The sequence below is a fragment of the Eleutherodactylus coqui genome, chromosome 1 (assembly GCF_035609145.1).
Source record: "Eleutherodactylus coqui strain aEleCoq1 chromosome 1, aEleCoq1.hap1, whole genome shotgun sequence".
NCBI lineage: Eukaryota > Metazoa > Chordata > Amphibia > Anura > Eleutherodactylidae > Eleutherodactylus > Eleutherodactylus coqui.
Window position 1 is genome coordinate 494,221,582 of NC_089837.1, and position 20,235 is coordinate 494,241,816.

The following is a 20,235-nucleotide window of genomic DNA, read 5'->3' on the forward strand; positions in this document are numbered from 1 at the left end:
TAACATGCAGTCAAACATAACATTCAACAAAGACCTCGCAAGTCAAGGTATTTGATGTGTTATCTCAAGCGCACCCGATGCAACTAATTAAATCCTTGATTAGTTATACCAGGTGTGTTTGAGACCAAAACCTGATTTGCAAATGTGTGCTCTTTGGAGGTATTTTACTCAGGGGGTTGAACAATTCCAACACTACAGTAGTCAGTAAAAGTGGCATTTTGCATTGAATGTGGAGAAACCAATTGTTATATAGATGTGTTGTAGAGATGAGTGAGCACGCTCGGTATGGTCAGTTACTCGAGCTAGCCTCGCTCATCTCGAGTAACTACCTTCTCCTCCAAGCGTACTCGGAGGAGAAAAAAGCTGCATAAAGAAAAACTGGAATATTACCTGCAAGTGTGAACGTATCCTTAAAGTTTGCGTCAACTCTGCATTTAACGCATTAACGATTGTTTGTACTTTATATAACCTTAGACGGGATCTTATAGACATATAGCCATGAGAAAATACAGATGCAGCAATGCTTAACATGACTTTAACATGTTCTAACTTGCTGTGCCAGTTTATTTCCCCGTGCAGTTACTATACAATGGGTTTTGTTGCCAATAGATTTTGAATGGCTTATGATTAAATACTGTAACTTTCTGCCACCAGTTATCACCACCAAGTTAAAATCTACTACTTCTGTAGCCCCCAATTTCCATGGCAACTCATCGGCATCCTATAAATGTGTTGCAGACATGCCAATACGGTGACCGAGGAAACCTCATCCGCTACTGATGATCCACTAGCAGCCATGCTAACTCTTGACTACGACATGTACAACATGGTACTTAAAGGGATTGGTTTTGGAACAAAATTCTGTTCCAGGACTGGAAGAGGAAGGTGGTATTTTTTTTGCAGTTAATTCTTCCGATCTGCCACTTCTTGCTCTCATTTTCAGGTTTCCAAGATGGCTTAACCCTTTCCAACCCACTGTCTGATGTCTTAAGACATTATGATTTAATGCTGTACAGCTCCGATGTTGGAAGACGTCCGTTGGGGTTCTCTTACTACATATTGCCAGCCTCTCTGCTGTCGGAGCCTATCCAACGCGTCACCTCATGCAGTACTGGCTTTAGCCAGCATATAGCGCCGTTGTATAATGGCAGAAAAAGAGTAAGCCTCCTAGGAAAACCAGGATACAAATTGGATTGGAAATGGTTAAGCAATCTTCAAACTACTTATTCCCCACAATACATTGGTACTGTTAGACTACCAATGCACTACACCTGCTTCCTGATTGGCCAGCGCTGCTCAGAGAGCAGTGCACAGTGCTCATTAGCTAGTTAGAAAATTCTTACAGCATCTTGAGCAGTCAAAAATGGGTCCACGAACATGCAGATTGGAGGGACGGCAGAGAAGAACAACTGGAGGTAATATACCTTTATCCAGTCTTAGGACAGAATTTTCCCCCAAACTGGAGGGGGTTTTAATGAATCAGAGAGCGGTAGAGTTGAAAGGGACCTGCACGGTCATCGGGTCCGACCCCCTGCTCAGTGCAGGATCACTAAATCATCCCAGACAGATGTCTGTCCAGCCTTTGTTTGAACATTCCCATTGAAGGAGAACTCACCACCTCTCATGGTAACCTGTTCCACACATTGATCACCCTCACTGTCAGAAAGGTTTTTTTCTAATCTGTGTCCTCCCGATGCTCTTTAGTGTAAAGGGAATTGATAGGCTCGAATTACACCAATTATTTTATTTGCTGAAGTAGTGAGGACATACACAGGAAAACATATGTTATTACTCCAATTACCACTTCCTCATTGTGATGGAAAAATGACTAGACGGGGACTTTTGGAGCCTGCTCCATGTGACTCTTACACAACGCTCTCCACACAGGAAAGCAGCTGAGTTTTATCACCGGCGCACATAACTAATCACCTACATTAAACAGTTGTCGGGGATTCGTATGCCACAGTTCAAAGAGCGAGACATAACAGATTATCAGTAAGAAAGTCCGTCCTGAAGCGGGACCGTATCTCTCAGCTGCAGAGTGTTGGCCTGAGGTAAGTTCTGGATGAACCGTTCACATTTCTGTAGCACGTATCCTCCTTATTGGCATCTATCCTGTACACATGTTGCACTTACTAAATGAACTACTAACACAAAAAAATTAAATAAAATGGGTAACGGGGTCATTTGTGTTCCAAAATAAAGACTCTATGGCCCACATTTAGGAATGGATTTTTGACAGTTTCCAATATAAATGGTGGTAAAAATTGTCAAGAATCATTGAATGCACCAAAATTTTGCAAAACAGCTTTTTACACCATGCTCACCGAAAGTTACAAAAAAATTGGACATGGTCTCTGTATTCCCATTACAGATGATTATCCATAGAAGATGCCTTAAAGGGGTGGTCAGATTAAAAAATAATAATTATTAAATGGTTGCCCACTAGAGATGAGCGAGCACGCTCGGATAAAGCAGTTACTCGAGCGAGCATCACTCTTCTCGAGTAACTGCTTACTGGTCCGAGGGGGGACGGCGGGGAGGGGAGAGAGAGAGATCTCTCTCCCTCTCCCGCCGCCGCCACCCCGAGCCTGCTCAAAACAGTAAGCAGTTACTCAAGAAAAGTGATGCTCGCTCGAGTAACTGCTTTATCCGAGCGTGCTCGCTCATCTCTATTGGCCACGCAATAAAATTAACAAAAAAAAACAATACCCCAGAATGAGTAAAAAAAGCACTTCACTGAAGTAGCAAAGCTCTGATCCCCGCTGGCTGCCAGTTGGCCATCGTGTGCCCACTATACTGAACTCGGATAATAACTTCCGGGCAGCGCAGCATTGGACGTCAGTGTAGCGGCAGCCGAGATCTGAGCTTTTCCTCCTCAATGAAGTGCCGGATAGGTGCCCACCAGGTGAGCCCCTCCACTCCAAGTCAATGATGGAGGAACAATCCTATAAACTATCATATGTCCCGCACATCAGAATGTGTAAAAGGCCGATCTTGATGACCAGCACTTGTTTCATTATATCAGACCGTGTAAAAATGGACCTTAGTTCCCTAAGGTGTTTACCGCCTTTCTTTTGAAGTGCTAATACAGATTCATGGAGGCCATCCTACCATCTCTTCCCCTTCCCTCCCCTTTCTTATTTCCCACCCTTCATGTCTTAATCCTTTCCCCCTGCTTCTGTTCCCGCATTCCTCTTGTCATTTTCCTTTTAGGCCGGTATCCCGTGACCAGATTTCAATTGCGGGGTCTGTCCGCCCGTGTGATATGCGGTAGCTCGCAGGCAAACAACTGCATTGTCTTACGCAGTTCTGATCACATTAGCGTGCCACAATTGCGTAATCCGTGAGCGGAAAATAGAACGCAGCCTGTTCTATATTACCGCGGCTATACGCGACATAGAGCCCATTGTTCTCTATGATCGCGTGTATACCCGCAGCCCATATGCAATTAAAGAAATATATAAAGAAAAAAAAATAGGTGTACTGCGCAGGACCGTCTGCGTGAATACACGGTCATGTGCTGGACAATTTTTCCGCCATACACGGCTGTATGCAGGGTCATGGGCGGGCTCACAGCTACAGACCGCTGCAGTGGTCTCGGCTTATGGCGACGTGAGCCCAACCTTAAGTATTTTTTTCGTTTTCTTGGTGCATGTCTTTCCTTCCAAGCTAGCAGTAGTTTCTACATGGATGGCGACTGTCCGCCGCTCACTCTGTTACATTTACATCTCTGAAGGTTATACATTGTTTCACACTTATTGGTAGAGATTTAATCCTGTTTTGGGTCAAACTTTCCTCGGCAAAATCCGCATCATTTAGGCTGAAAGCAGACGGCTGAACCAGATTCCGTCTACAACATTCTCGCAGCGGGATGCGACCCATGCCCCTGCAGTGACTTCAGCTTACCTGTCTGGCATCTTCGCTATGCTCTGCGGAAGTACGCGCTGGCGCACAGCCGGCGAGGCTCGCCCTGAAATAGGACATAACGCAATTTTTTTATCGCGTGAGTTTTTCGTGATCAAAATCGCGGCTGTCTGCATTGGTTTGCGTAGCCCCGCGAAATCCCGCTGCAGAATTTCCACCCCTGTGCATTCGGTCTTACGCATCAAAATTGCACCATTGGTGTGGCTTTTCACTAGGGATCTGTTGCACATCGGCAGCTGATTTCAGCAGCTCCAGCTCCCCCCTTCCCCTCGCAACACCCGTCAGTCTCTAGTGAGCGCCGCTGATCAGGTGATGCCGCTAACTGGTGATGGGGTGCGCTAACAGCATGAAGTATTGCGAGATGAGGGGGCGCTGTAGCTGCTGAAATCATTTGCAGATGCGCAGCTGATCACTAGTCCCAATCTGCGCTGATGGTACGGATTGTCAAGCGGTTTTTGATGTGGAAAGGCTGCAGTCTTTGCAGTGGAATTTTCCACTACCCGTGAAGCGCCCTTTAGCACAGTTCTACCCGAAACAGGGATCCCTTGATTCGGTTTGCTTACCACCAGTCCTCAGGCCTCGTGTATAACACTAAGGGTGGTGTCACAAGGGCGAAAAAAATTGCACAATTTTCGCCTGATGCGGGAGTCAGTAAAAAAGCAGATTCTGAATCCAATCATTTACAACGCTTTCCTTCCCATCTGCGATGTTTTCACTCATGTGGAGTGAAAGAAAAATCACCGCATGTCCCATCTCTCTGCGCTTTGCGGGTTTTTTTTTATCTCCCATGTTTCCCTATGGAGCCTCTCTGCATCACAATGTGGCAAACTGGTGTGGCAATTTTAACAGTAGAAAATCCTACTGATTTTCGTGTAAAAAAAAAAAAAAGCGCAATTTTCTCACGGGCGGCAGTGATATTATTCTAAAAAAAAAACATCGCCGACGCTCAAAAATCGCAGGAACAAAGATGCAACCGTGTGAAACTAGCCATAAAAGTCCTATAAAACACTCTCGGGCTCTTGGACCGTGTTCTACACCAGTTTTAGGTGTCTTGGTGAACTTAGAGTTTGGTTTGAAATAATTCGGATTAAACCAAACTTTTTGCAAACATTTGGCGAACTGGTTGAACCGAACTTTTCAAAATTTTGGACATCATTATTTGCTACCCTAGTCCTGTTTATATACCCTGGATATAATGGCTTGTTGCTACCCCTGGCATCCAGCACCTGGGCACATGCCCCATCAGCTTCTTCTATCCATGCCCCTGTACAGTATGTTGTATCCCAATGCAATGCTAAAGGGGTTGTCTCATAAATAGAGATGAGCGAGCGTACTCGGAAAAGCACTACTCGCTCGAGTAATGTGCTTTATCCGAGTATCGCTGTGCTCGTCCCTGAAGATTCGGGTGCCGCTGCGGCTGACAGGTGAGTCGCAGCGGGGAGCAGGGGAGAGCAGGCGGGAGAGAGGGAGAGAAAGATCTCCCCTCCGTTCCTCCCCGCTCTCCCCTGCAGCTCCCCGCTCCGTGCCGGCACCCGAATCTTCAGGGACGAGCACAGCGATACTCGGATAAAGCAAATTACTCGAGCGAGTAGTGCTTTTCCGAGTACGCTCGCTCATCTCTACTCATAAAGATAGACCCTATCCCATATGTCCTATTAGGGCATATGGACATCATAGGATCTATGTGGCGGGCTGTAGAGCCGCTAAGTATCAGCAGGACCCAGTCCGGTGGACCGATCTGGTCTCCCGATGTATTACATGGATGACCGACATGTACTAATATATGTATGATTGATTGCAACTCATACCAGCAGATCACTGGGGGGGGGGGTCAGAAGCCGAAGCAATAGCAAATAGCTAATTTCTATGGCTACTACTGGTGGATTTCCTGCAGTAAGGCGATAATTTACTCTCCAGCAGAAAACACAAATCTCACGAAAGAATTTGGAAGGAGAATCGCTGCTAATGATGTTTATATGCAGGTTGTTCCGCGAGGCTTTGAATCACCAGAAAGCCTTTGAAGGGGTTTCCAGAACATGAGTTGATTTTTGGATAAAAGGTTTTGGCAAAGCTTTCACCTTTCCAGTAAGGTAGTCGGCCGTTGTGTTATCAATTTTATTAATAGTGTGGTGCAAGAGCTGCATACCTCAAACGGACGCGGCCCGTCCACAAACACTGCAGGCCGAAGAGATTTCCTTGGACAAGTTTGCAAAAACAGAATTAATGGCCCTCATTTATAGACCCCTTAAGGACGAAGCACAGTAAATTCACAGCACTTGGTCCTGGGCGTTAATCCCAGCCAATAGCAAAAATACTGCGCGATTAAAGCTCCTGCAATGTAGCAGGAGCAGGTCGGGTCCTCTGATGCTACTCACAGCCAAGGACCCAGAGGAGAAGGCAGAAGCGGTTTTTGAGCGCTTCTGCCTTCTCCTTTACAGGCTACACAGCACTGTGTAGGGAAGACAGAAAGCGGAAGTGTTCGACCCGGCCATCATGTGACCACTGGGTTCCCTCTTGTCAGAGCAGAGCTGCAGGGTCCTAGCAGACTCAGATCAACTCTGCCAGTGACTGATGTCACTACAGGGGGGATGTTTTCCCTTGTAACTGGGATATAAAAAAAAAAAACTATAAAAAATAAGTGAAAAAAAATGACAGAATAAAAGAAAAATATATCTAAAAAAAGAAAATAACCCACCCGCCGTAAGGGCCCTGTAATCCAAAACTATACATACTATATATATGAAAAGCTCTGAAACAAAATGAGGAACCCGTTCCTGTACTTTATAGACTATACATTTCAAAAAATCTTTTTTTTTAGCTTTAAAAACTATCACGGACAAAAGAAACGCAACAAAAGAAGAAAAAAAACAACAGCAGTAAAACCACCATGTGGGTAATATTCCTTAAAAACGTCTGGTCCTTCAGTTATAGGGACGTTTTGTGACTTAGATATTGATGACCGGTCCATAGGATCATCAGTAGAGATGAGCGAGCATACTCGCTAAGGGCAATTGCTCGAACGAGCATTGCCTTTAGCGAGTATCTCCCCCGCTTGAGACAGAAGGTTCGGGTGCCGGCGCGGGGGAGCGGTGAGTAGCGGCAGTCAGCAGAAGGGAGCGGGGGGGAGAGAGATCTTCCCTCCGTTCCGCCCCGCTCTCCCCCGCAGCTCCCTGCCCGCTGCCGGCACCCGAACCTTCCGTCTCAAGCTGGGGAGATACTCGCTAAAGGCAATGCTCGCTCGAGCAATTGCCTTTAGCGAGTATACTCGCTCATCTATAATCATCAGTATTACATCATTTTATAACAGCAAGTTATCAAATCTGATGGTCGTCACAACCAAAATCTGTCCTAAACGAGGACACACACTCCCCTCTAGTAATTCTAACTACACTGCCTGATCGGGACAATATAAGCTCTTTTTGATCAGTTCGTTTATATCACTGGTAAACATGTCAACAAATCTGAGTCCATCCAATATTTAGAGTGTAATAATATAGCCTGTCTTAGTGGTCTGGGGGCCCCGCACGGCTTGGGGGGCACGTTCCGGTACACAGCAGGACCAACGAAGGCCGTACAATTCCAAACTCCAAAATGGCGTTGGTCAACCACTTGGAAGTTAAAGGTCTGTCTTGGTTGTTTATTGAATTCTACTCCAGAGACCGGTCTCTACTTACACTTGTTCTTTAAGTTCCTGCACTGCGTAACCACAAGCGGTGTTGTCTGAAGTGCTTGCCGGTTCGTGGAAGTGACGTCTGGCATCAATTCTTCTTTTCTCTTCAGCACCACTGACCTGTCCTCTCCGGAAACACTGGCGACCGGCTGCTCTAGGACCTCTATGGCTGCCTTCACACGAGCGTCAAAATCATGCGGGATTTGTGCATTGCGAGATGCTCAAATCTTGCTCAAATATAAACCCTATCCTTTTGAATGGGGTCATACACAAGAGCGATGTTTTCCTGCCTGGCACAGCGATGCAATGTAGGAAACAAATTGTAGCATGTTCTATCTCCCTGCACGCTCTCACATCGCAGCCCATTGTTTTCAATGGGGCTGGCGGCTGCATCGCGCGGTCTCCCATTGAAAGCAATGGGAGAAACTCTGCAATCCTCCTGCTGCGGCTGATTGCTCCTTCTCCAAAGTGATGTGCGGCTGTTTTGATATGAAAACCCCTCGTATACTCGATGAATTCACATGGTGGGGAGGGCGATATGGGGGCGGGATTCACTGCCCCATATCGCACTCGCCAGTGTGAAGTTAGCCTTACTGTTTCTTGCCTGCTCTCCGCAGCTTCATCACAGCTCAGATAGTTATCTCTTTCTACCAGCAGGGTAGACTTGGCTGACCAGCACTCCCTCCTCCTGAACTACTGCATCACCAGTCCTCTCATAGCGCGCTCCACAACCCCTGTCCCACGCTTTCTCTGTCAGGTGACCTGAAGGCTATCATCAGAAAATCACTGCCTGCAGCTCCTCTTCCATGCAAAAGCTGGGTAACTGGGCAGAAAGCAGGCAGACCCCATTATAGTCAATGGGGTCCATCTGCTGCTGTGCTGCTCCGTTCCGTTCAGAGATGGAACCATTCGACCCCAGGGATTCCCCTTTCCAGCTCCCCGAACGGAACAGGAAAGAGGAATCAATCGCTGCCGTAGATGTGAAAGCACCCTAATTTGCACATTTTTTCCCACGCATCCCAACAGGGTAGCCCCCTTACACTTGGTATTGCAGCTTAATTACATTCACGTGAATGAGACTCAGCTGGACAAGGGCCACGTGACAAATGAATGTGATGTCACAGGCTGAAGAAAAATCCACAGGCTTGGCCACGGCTATAAGGACTGGTCATCTATATCTAAGTCAGGACAAGAATCCATTCACGCTGCGTGCGTTTTTTGCCACATTTTACTACAAACACAGTAAAAACACACAGTTTCACCAAGGCACTTTTTGGTATGGTTTTTATTGCAATCGAATTGCCCAGTGTGAATGGAGACTAAAACTGGTGTTCGTTGAAGTAAATTGTGAGAGACGTATTAAGAGGCGCATGCAATGTGACATAATATCGCCATGTACTTATGTCATGGAGTTTTGCAGTGTGAGCGCCTGAGAAATGATATGGCAGCGGAAGTCGCCGTGGAGCCCCGGCTTTAGCATACATTCACACGGTACGGTTACAGTGATGTTATTAATCACAGCAGAGTTGTTGCAAAATGCTGCGGTTCTGTGATAGTCATGACAATGAACCACCGTTTCACTGCAGAGTATAAATATACCCTAAGGCTACCTACACACGGGCGAGCGCAATATTGGTACCTTTTACTGTCCCTTTAAAAAACAATGGGTGATGAGTTCGAGGAACGGGAAAAGATAGGACATGGAGCGAGAATGGAGTTCAGAATCTCACACGATTTGTGAGCACCTGAAACACTATCTTTTCTCCTTAGGGAGAGCATCTAGACGGTGAGTGAGGAGACTCAAAAGGCCATTCATGCTCCTCTGGGTAATATGCAAATAAGGGAGATGAAACCTCCACAGTGCCACCTATTGGAAGGCAGCATTCCTTCAAGCCAAAATCAGACTCTTTATACAAGCCTTGTAACAATGACTGGAAATTTAAAAGCAAAGCCAGACTTAGCCAATCACTGCAACGCTCGATGAACCAATCACAGCCATTCAATGCAAATGTAGTGATTGGCTGAGCTGCGGCGCTCAAGAAACAATCAGAGCCAGCGCTTCTTGGAGGCGGGGTTTTTGAACGCCCTGACCAAGAAGCGCTGGCTGAAGACTGCAGACAAGTGTCGAAGCTGCGGAGAAGAAGTGCGGCAGAGCGGACAGCGCCTGTTAGGTGATGTATTGTTTTTTTTAATGCAGCTGGGGTTATATTATGGGAAAGAGTAGGACTTCCTACTGTAACAGTTGCATCGCACAAAACCGCGGTTTTGTACGATCCGATGCAACACATAGGAAGGGTCCATAGGGGAACAAGGGCTACAAATACAGACCCATTGCATTAAATTCAATGCACATAGATGGCGCGGGGTCAGGAGCCGCGCCATTCCCAGTGGCAGCTCTGCTGTAATAATGAGGATAGATAACTCTGATCCCCGCTGTTGATCAAAGTTTATAGCGGCATGTAAGCGGTTAACAAGAGAGAATAAGCTCCCTCTATAATGCCATTGGACCTTCGCCATCCTAATGCGGAGGGTCAATGGGGTGCTATGGCATTCTGATGCCTGACAATGGCAAAGATAAGAGATTATACACTGCAGTACAGAAATACTGCAGTGTATTATGTCAGCGATCATAAGATTGCAGGTTGAAGTCCCTACAGGGACAGAAAGAGGTTAACAAGAAACGTAAAAAAGATGGTGCAAAAAAAAAATCCAAGTAAGAAAAAAAGAATAACTTTCTATCCCTCAGGTAAACAACAACCCAAAAAACACCAATCTGAGCCCATTTGCTTTTTTGTTTATTTTATCTCCCCAAAATTACAATTCAAGTGATCAAAAAAATCATTTCTACCCCAAAATGATATCAATAAAATCTACAGGATGCAAATGAAAAACTTTTTGGGTCTTTGATGCAAAAAAAAATATTTTCTTTAAAAAAAAAAGGGGGGGGATGTTACTGTGCGAAAGTAGAAAAAAAAATCTCGCCCACACGCCGCGGACAGTCTGATGCGGCAAAGCCGAGCGGAATTAACAGCCGCAGTATATCAATTTTATCGCTGTTTCTGCTGCCGCCTTTCCTCCCTATGGGGAGATATAGCCGCAGCGGAACAAGACGCTTTCAAAACCCACGGGACTTCAGCTGCGGCAATCTCGCAGAATGTCCGTGCGGTCCCATATACTGAAATGGCTGCGTAACCTAATTAATTTCATAGTCTATCGCCCTCCCCAGGAATATAGAGCATGCTACATATTTTTTTGCGTGACGGAATTGTGCACGCAAATTACGTGTTTGTGAACAAACCCGCTGAAATCAATGGTTCTATTCACTGCGTATTGCGCGTTCAAATTTTCCGTACGCAAATACAGTCATGTGAATGAGGCCCTAAGTACCAAACTAGGTCCCATCTTATGGGTTAATACTGCGAACTCTCCACCATTAGCTGACGGGTGAAATGTTCTAAAAACCATTCATTATGCATTATCATACATATGTAGAGTGATGGCAGCCATTAGTCCTTGTGGCACACCTGAGGAAGCCGCTCATGAGCTGCTGTAGACGATGTATTATACACGGGCAGCGCCCTCTACTGTCAGTCCTCCCCGCGTGCACGGCGCAGAATCTCGTCTCCATGGTGACTTCCCGCGGGATTTGCGGCCGGAAGTGGTGAAGAGTGGCCGGCCGTGTCCTCCTACTTTGTCAGTGCGGGTGAGGAGGGGGCAGGAGGCAGGGAGGGTATGTGTGTGGGAGGGAGAGGGGGGCGCTATATACTCTCATGTCTGCAGCCTGGGGACAGACTACACAACGGCTGTCAGAGAAATGATGGGAGTTGTAGTTTACAGCCCGGGTAGTGGCCCGCTCTCACAGGCATCATGAGCAGAGATTGGACTACATGTCCCAGCAGCCTCTGCGGGTCCCGGAGGGGCTTTCTGTGGATGGTAGTTGTGAATGTAGCAAAGGACTGATAGATGGGGACAGTGGATATAAAAGGTCTGCAGACCCTGCTATAATGCCGGGCTTTTGGTAAAAAATGAATTATTTCAGATTTATTTGCACCTTCAGTGGGTCCCATTAGCTGTGGAATTCCATTGGAAAACAAACGGAAATAATTTAGACCTCATTTCCACGGGCGCGCAGCGGATCCCACCCGTGCCCGCAGCCATGGACGTTTTCTTACAGTGCGGGTACTCTCCGTTCCATCCAGATCTTCTGCATGGCGGATGCCCTGGCGGGCGTGCCAATCACATGTCCAGTGCATTTTTTTTTCATATCTCCTGCTTGCATTGACTTCAAGCCGTCCGTACGAGAATCAACAGAAAATGGAGCATGCTGCAAAACAAATCCGTATGCTTTAAGCCCATTTGCAGGCGCCCATGAATCTCTATGCGCGGCTTGATTTGCGGATCTCCTGAGAGGGTGCCGCAAATCAAATCCGCCCGTGGACATTGGGCCTAAGTGCTCACACCCTCTTATATTTGGGGATGGGGTTGTGTTCAGAATTGGCCAATCACATTTATCCTCCTGATAAATAGTAGTCAGCACTCCGCAGCCGTTATTTATAGGGATTCTTATATAAAGTTCGGCTCTTCTCGGAGGATTTTCCTGACATTTTCTTAGTTGGTCGGTTAAGATCTTACAGAACATCAAAGGGGTCTGATTGTTGGAAGGTATCAGTCAGGAGAAGGGGGCCAAGACATCTCCAAGGTGTTACCTATAGCATGGGGCACAGTGAAGACGTCAGTAAGAAGAGGATTAGATTTGGCACAACAGTGACATTACCAAGAACTGGGCGTCCCTCAAACATTGCTGAAAAGACCAGAAGAACATTGGTGCTGGAGGCTGCCAGGAGGCCAACAGCAACACTAAAGGAGCTGCAGGAGTTGCTGGCAAATACTGGTTGTGTAGTGCATGTGACAACAGTCTCCCGTATTCTTCCTATATCTGTGCTGAGGGGGAGGACGGAAGCCTTCCCTAACAAAGCAAAACATCCAAGCCCGGCTATGTTTTACCAAAACCCACATGAAGTCTGCCAGCAGTCTGTGGTTGGACTTTAGGCCATAATTCCAGAAGGTATGTTTGGTACAAAGCCAACACTGCCATCACCAGAAGACCACCAGACCAGCAGCGAAGATAATGGGGGCAGCATTATGTGGGGGGGCTGTTCTGCTGCTGGAACTGGGGCTTTAGGCCGCCTGCAGACGAGCGGGTCGGATCCGGCAGCGAGAAATCTCGCCGCGCGATCCGACCCCAGAGCCTGCAGGGACGAGCGCGTACTCACCCGCGCCTGGCGGCCCCGGCTCTTTGATGTGCCGGCTGCCGCGCAGCCGGCGCATGCGCAGACCGGAGCCGGCGGCCAGGTGAGTGCGTGCCCCGCAGGAAATTAGAACATGCCGCGGTTTGTTTGCTGCGCGAGATTTCGCGTGGCCAAACCGCGGCCGTCTGCATAGGAGTGCGTATTGTCATGCACTCCTATGCAGACTTTCAGCGGCGGAAATCCCGCGGCGGGATTTCCGCTCGTCTGCAGGCGGCCTTAGTCAAGGTGGAGGGAATCATGAAGAGTTCCAATTATCAGTCCATTTTGGCACAAAACCTTCAGGCCTCGGCTAAGAAGATGAAGATGAATGACCGCTTTCAGCACAACCATGACCCAAAGCAGACCTCCAAGTCGCCAAGAGAATGGCTTCAGCGGAAGAAGATCACAGTTTTGGAATGGGCCAGCCAGAGCCCAGACCTGAATCCCATTGAAGATCTATGAGTGACCTGAAGAGGGCGCTACACACCAGAGGCCCTAGCAATCTGATGGCGTTGGAGCTCTTCTACAAGGAAAAGTGGGCAAAGATTGCCAAGTCAAGATGTGTCATGCTGACAGACACTGACCCAAACCGACTGAATGCGGTCATAAAGTCAAAGGGGTCATCAACAAAGGATTAGTTTTAGGGAGTGTTTATTTATACAACCACATTGAGGGTTTTTTTTCCACCCTAGAAGACTTCAGTTTGGAGCCCTACAGATAACGGGTCCCACCGAGGGGGACATAAATCTGACAAAAGCCTGGCATTGTAACGGGGGTGTAGACGTTATAGTCACTGTATGTATGTAGGTTTTAATATATATATGTGTGTGGAAATCAAGTTTTTTTATGTTAAACATTTGTAAAGAATCTTTGGTGATTTTTGATGTTACGATGTTAAAAAAAAACACACAAAAAAAACCCTCCAGAACCATAAAATTGAGCAGTTTTCGCACTATTATAGACTTGTATACTTTGTATTTGACCGCTGATTTGTTCAGCTCCATGCTTTGAGCCAAACAATGGCAAATGTGAAAGCGTCTGCCCTGATGGAACCCGCTGGCTCTAATGGCTTCTGTTGGGTGCCGTTATGTTCTCTGCTGCGCTACTTTGTCCATGATTTTTATAGAAATCAATGATGAAGGCTCTGAACACGACGCTGATGTGAACCAATGCTTTCACACGTAGCAGAATGAAGAAAATCCATGTGATTGGTGCCGATCCGCAGCAGACTTCACACCTTCAATTGACAGGGCAAAATCTGCCGCTGATCTGTGTCAAAATTGGTGCAAATTTTGGTGCAGATCTGCATCAGAGTGCAGTGGATGTGAACGTACCTTTATGGTCCTTTTAAAGGGTAGATAGTCTGCCCATGGGAACAAAAACTGTCCATGAGCGTGTTGGTCAGCGCTCATTCCCTCCATGTACATGGGTAGACTATCGGCCGTCCCCATACTGCTGTCGTTGAATGGCTGCACGTCTCCCAGTTTACACAGAGAGATGAACGAATGTTACTAAACATATCGTAGAATCATAGAATGGTAAGGTTGGAAGGGACCTCCATGGTCATCGGGCCCAACCCTCTGCTTAGTGCAGGATTCACTAAATCATCCCAGACAGATATTTGTCCAGCCTTTGTTTGAACACTTCCATTGAAGGAGAACTCTCCACCTCCCGTGGTAACTTGTTCCACTCATTCATCACCCTCACTGTCAGAAAGTTTTTCTAATATCCAATCTGTGCCTCCTCCCTTTCAGTTTCATCCCATTGCTTCTAGTCTTTCCTTGTACAGATGAGAATAGGGCTGATCCCTCTGCACTGCGACAGCCCTTCAGATATTTGTAGACAGCTATTAAGTCTCCTCTCAGCCTTCTGTTTTGCAAGCTAAATATTCCCATATCCTTTAACCGTTCCTCATGGGACATGATTTGCAGACCGCTCACCATCTTGGTAACTCTTCTCTGAAGTTGCTCCAGTTTGTGGATGTCTTTTTTAAAGTGGGGTGCCCAGAACTGGACACAGTATTCCAGATGAGGTCTGACTAAGGAAGAGTAGAGGGGTATAATTACCTCACGTGATCTAGGCTCTATGCTTCTCTTAATATATCCCAGAATTGTTTGCCTTTTTGGCTGCTGCGTCACATTGTTGACTCATGTTCAGTCTATGATCTATTAGTATACCCAAGTCTTTTTCACATGTGCTGCTGCTTAGCCCTGCTTTTTTCATTTTTCTTGCCCAGATGTAGGACTCTGCATTTCTCTTTGTTAAATACCATTCTGTTAGTCGCCGCCCACTGTGCAAACTTTATTTGCTTTTTGAATACTCTCTCTCTTTCTTCCCTAGTGTTAGCTATCCCTCCTAGCTTTGTGTCATCAGCAAATTTGATCACTTTCCCATCAATTTCCTTCTCCAGATCATTTATAAAAATGTTGACCACTGGGCCTAGGACAGAGCCTTGTGGTACCCCACTTGATACATTCTTCCACTTGGATGTGCAGCCATTTATGACCACTCTTTGAGTACGATCACTCAGCCAGTTGTGAATCCACCTAACAGTTGTCTTGTCAATCCCATATTTGTTCATTTTTTCAATAAGTATGGTATGAGATACTTTTTCAAACGCTTTACTGAGGTGAAGAAAAACTATATCCATCGCATTTTCCTGATCAACCCAGTCAGTGATACTATCATAGAAAGAAATTAGATTAGTCTGACATGACTTGTTTGTTACCAACCCATGCTGGCTCTGGTTAATTACTCCATTTTTATCCAAGTACTTGCATACATGCAGTTTAATAATTTGTTCAAAGATCTTTCCCGGTATAGAAGTCAGGCTCACAGGCCTGTAGTTTCATGGATCCACCTTCTTCCCTTTTTTGAAGATAGGGACATTTGCCGTTTTCCAATCTTCTGGCCTTCTCCTATTTTCCAGGAATTTTCAAAGATTATGGCGATTGGCTCAGCAATTACCTTCGCTGCTTCCTTTAGTATCCTAGGATGTAATTCATCTGGACCTTGAGACTTGAATTCATTTGTTAGCTAAGCGTTCCCTTACCATCTCTCTGCTTACAGATAGCCTGCATTCTTTTATTCCCCCAATAGCACATGGAAGATCAGTTGATGTTCCATCTACTTTCTGAGAGAAAACAGATACAAAATAGGAATTTAAAAGTTCAGCCTTCTCAACATCATTCTTAACCAATTTACCATTTTCATCTTGTAAGCATCCAATAGCATCTCTGACTTTTCTTTTGCTTTTGACATACCCCCAAATCCTTTTTTATTGCTTTTGGCCTCTATTGCAAGCCTCAATTCATTATTAGCTTTAGCTTTTCTGACACTTGCCCTACAGTTTCTGCAGACTCTATTATATTCTTCTTTAGTTCAAAAAGTTTTTGAGACAGAGACAGCCAAACATATAATGCATTCCAAGCCGTTTTATATTAATATTACATACGCACTTTACGATGCACAGGCTTTCACGCTCCACTGACTCTCGGCTGTGAAGCCTGTTGCTAGCAAATCTCCGCCCAAAATTTTTACACTGAAAAGGAAATTCTAACCAGCCACAAGGAAGAGAACCAAGTGGGGACAGAAGGACAGACATAAAAAGAGAAAACGTAAAAGAAAATTAACCAAAGACAGTACTCCGAAGAGCATAGGAGGAGTAAATAGTGACTGGGGACAGGGTGCGGGTGAATAGGGGATGATTCTATGGCATCGCTGTATAATCCTACTTGTGTACACCGACAGCCATACCTTGAGCCACCAAAAGTAAAAGATTAAAGTGTGTCGAGGGAGTGACCCGTCATCACCAAAGGGAGGGTGACACTCCCCTCTCCACTCACGAAGAGACGGTGCGAGGCAACATGCCTATGTCGTGATTGACACCTGGTCTAACCACTCCCCAACTCTGGATGATGACCTGAAATCAAGCCAGGGCCGCACAGTTGCATAGAACCCAACCACGGCCGCATCCTCCTCTGCCCTCATCTCCTCAAATCTAGCCAGTGTGTTAACCGCCTCCACCTAATGAATCCTGGCAGGGCCCGAGGTGGATCGCCAGAACCTTGGTATGATCTGCCTGACCGCTTGGACAAAAAAAATCGCAGTAGGCCTTTCCTCACATGAGCAATGGACCCCGGGAACAAGGACAGTAAAGCTATCTCAGGCGTGAGAACCACATCCGCACCGCGTAGGCTGTTGTACAGCGTCGCTACATCTGTCCAGGGTGCCGCTACCGGGGGGCATTCCCACCATATGTGGACTATATTACCCCTTCCGTCAGAGCACCTCCAGCACAGGGGGGTCTCCAGCACAGGGGGGATATTCTTCTTTACATATTTCCCCCTCTTTCCATTTGATAAACATATTTTTCTTCGTTTTTAACATGTGTACAAGTTCTGTGTTCATCCATCCTGGTCCCTTTAAATGCTTCCCATTCTAACTTCTTTTAGGGATTGTTAACAATTGTGCTTTCAGAATCTCATTTCACAATATTTCCCAACCTTCTTGGACATTTCTGTCCTTAACAACATCCAGCCATTGGATTCTTCCGACCCCCTTTCTGAGTTCATTGAAATCTGCCTTTCTGAAATCCAAACTTGAGGTCTGAGTTTTCTCAGGTTTTCCTCCCCTTTTTATCAAAATTCAAGGATATCATGATCACTGCCTCCTAAGGTCCCAGCCACCCGTACTTCCTCAACCATTCCCTCACTGTTAGTAAGAATTAGGTCCAATAGCAGATCGCCTTGTTTTCTCTTTGACCTTTTGGAAGATAAAGTTATCAGCAAGAGCGGATAAGAATTTGTTGGATCCATTACTTTTACCTGAGAGAGATTCCAAAATGTCTGGATAGGTGAAATCTCCCATAATCACTATGTCATGCTTTTTGGAGAGCTTGGCCATCTGATGTATATGAAAACAGATACCTCAGGAGTGCTGACGGGTCCTTCTTAAAGGGGTTGTCCACCACCATTAAATTTTCTTGAAAAAAAAAAGGGCCATGGCCAAAAGTTTTGAGACTGACACAAATTTTGGTTTTCACAAATTTGCAGCTTCAGTGTTTTTAGATCTTTGAGGGCTCCTTCACACTGGTGAGTGCAATATCTGGTTGTGATTCACGGCACAATATTGTATTTGCCATCCATGTGAAAACCGCTTTACATCACTGCGGGGATGATGGGATATCAGCTTCTGGGCCAAATGCTGACTGATTGGAAGCCATTTTTCCTCATCAGTGCTTGGAGTTTATCACAATTTCTCGTTTTTATTTGTCCACCTGTTTTTTGAGGATTGACCATAGGTTCTCAGTGGCATGGGGATCTGGGGTGTTTCCTGGCCATGGACCCAAAATGTCAATGTTTGTTCACTTAGCTACTTAGTTATCACTTTTGCCTTGTGACATGGAGCTCCATCATGCTGGAAGAAGCATCGTTCATCACCAAGTTGCTCTTGGTTGGTCGGGGGAGGTTGCCCCTCGGTGCTCGGAAGAAGTTGCCCCTCGGTGCTCGGAAGAAGTTGCCCCTCGGTGCTCGGAAGAAGTTGCCTCGGAGGATGCTTAGATTCCATTCTTTATCCATGGCACTGATCTTATGCAAAATTTGTGAGTGCACCCGCTCCCTTGAATAAAGAGCGGCCCTACACATGAATGGTCTCAGGATGTTTTACTGTTGGCGTGACACAGGACTCACGGTGGTGCTCACCTTTTCTTCTCCAGGCAATTATTCTTCCAGATGTTCCAAAAATTATGAAGAGGGCTTTATTAGAGAAAATAACTCCCTCGCCCCCCTCCCCCCCAGTCCTCTGTAGTCCCTGTACTTCCTGCACAATGTCAGTCTGTCCTTGTTATTTGCCTTGGAGAGAAGTGGCTTCTTTGCTCTCCTTCTTGACACCCAGTCGGCCTCCAAAAGCCTTCGTCCCACTGTGCGTTTGGATGGTACAACACCCGCCTGCTGCCCCTCCTCAGCAAGCTCCGCACTGGTGCCGAACCGATCTTGTAGCTGAATCCTCTATAGGAGACGGTCCTGGGACTTACTGGATTTTCTTTGGCGCCCTGAAGCCTTCTTCACATCCATTGAGCGTCTCTCCTTGAGGTTCTTGACGATCCTATATATGATTAGAGCCTTATAAGCAGCAATGTCCTCGCCGCTACTGCAACAATTTACAGTTAATGCAAATTACCACCCTAAAAACTGGAGCAGCAAACTGATGATAATCCTTTTTTGGTCCCTAAATTTTATGAAACTACAACTCCCAAAATGCTAAAAAGACTTCCGAGCATGCTGGGAGTTGTAGTTTTTCAAGGGTTGCCAGCTTTATTGCTGTGGTGCTTTGCAGCTCGGTATGAACTCCTCTTGTGACCTTGGGAGGCAGCAGGGTTGGGTTAGTTTGGAGAAGCGGTCACACCCTGTATAAATATAGCTGACATGTCTAACCTCTGCTGCTTCCTTCAGCATCACCTTTCTGGGCGGCACACCTGGACGTGTATGCGGAGCACCGCCGGGAAGGAAGGAGAACGTCTAAACTGGTCGAGGTACGTGTGAGGTGAGAACAGTCAGCGACAGGGCCGCGGGGCGGGAGACCTCTGTAATAAACTTCATTAACCCTTATAATACTTACAGGACTGATGATGACGATACAACCAGCCAAGACCATGTGACCACCCCCCCACCCCCTCCCACATACCTACCTACACAGGTGAGTTTGGTAAGGGGAAGCAGCAGCATCATTTCTGCATTTTCCCCTACAGTCATAAAGTTACCAGGAAATCCAGTAAAACTCCTTAAGGGTTTGGACATTTTTTGCTTCCATTTTCTCCTACCGACATTCAAAATTCATAACTTTTATTTTTCCATCAACGTTGCTGTCTGAGGGTTGTTTTTCGGCGGGATGCGCCAGGTTTGGAGCGGGAGCGGATGCTCCGGGTCTTCTGTAGCGGCCGGCGCTCGTAATTGCAGACGCAGCTTTCATTGAAATCAATGGCAGCTGCACTTGTAATTGCAGGCTGAGGTCCGATTGATTTCAATTAGAGCTGCGCCTGCAATTACGAGCGCCGGCCACTACACAAGGGTCGGAGCATCTGCTTCCGCTCCGACCGACCCCGGTGTATCCTGGCAGCTGCTGCCTGCAAAACCCATTTAAACTAATTGTCTATTTCAATAGCTGAGAGCATCAGTGCATGTTTTTTTGGGCGTGCACTATGTACGGTGAAAAACACTGTTGCGCCCGCAAATACACAGCGCCCGATGTGCAGAAATATGGCGCAAATGTGCGCACACTCATGTGACACTGACCTAACGGTGCTATTTAATGTACCATATAACGTATTGTGACATTTAGGGCGTGTTCACA

At 46.4% G+C, this 20,235-nt stretch overlaps 1 protein-coding gene across 3 annotated transcripts in view; it reads left to right on the forward strand.

Annotated features, from left to right (window-relative positions):
* The first annotated feature begins 11,204 nt into the window (after positions 1-11,204).
* The window catches only part of MTMR2 (myotubularin related protein 2), a 31,258-nt gene continuing 22,227 nt past the window's right edge, over positions 11,205-20,235 (forward strand). Inside the window, exons 1-3 of one of the 3 annotated variants that reach the window (XM_066586633.1) lie at positions 11,205-11,300; positions 19,338-19,428; positions 19,506-19,581. The gene's annotated coding sequence lies outside the window, so the exon portion shown is untranslated. The other 2 variants (XM_066586642.1, XM_066586650.1) reach the window with 2 other exon arrangements.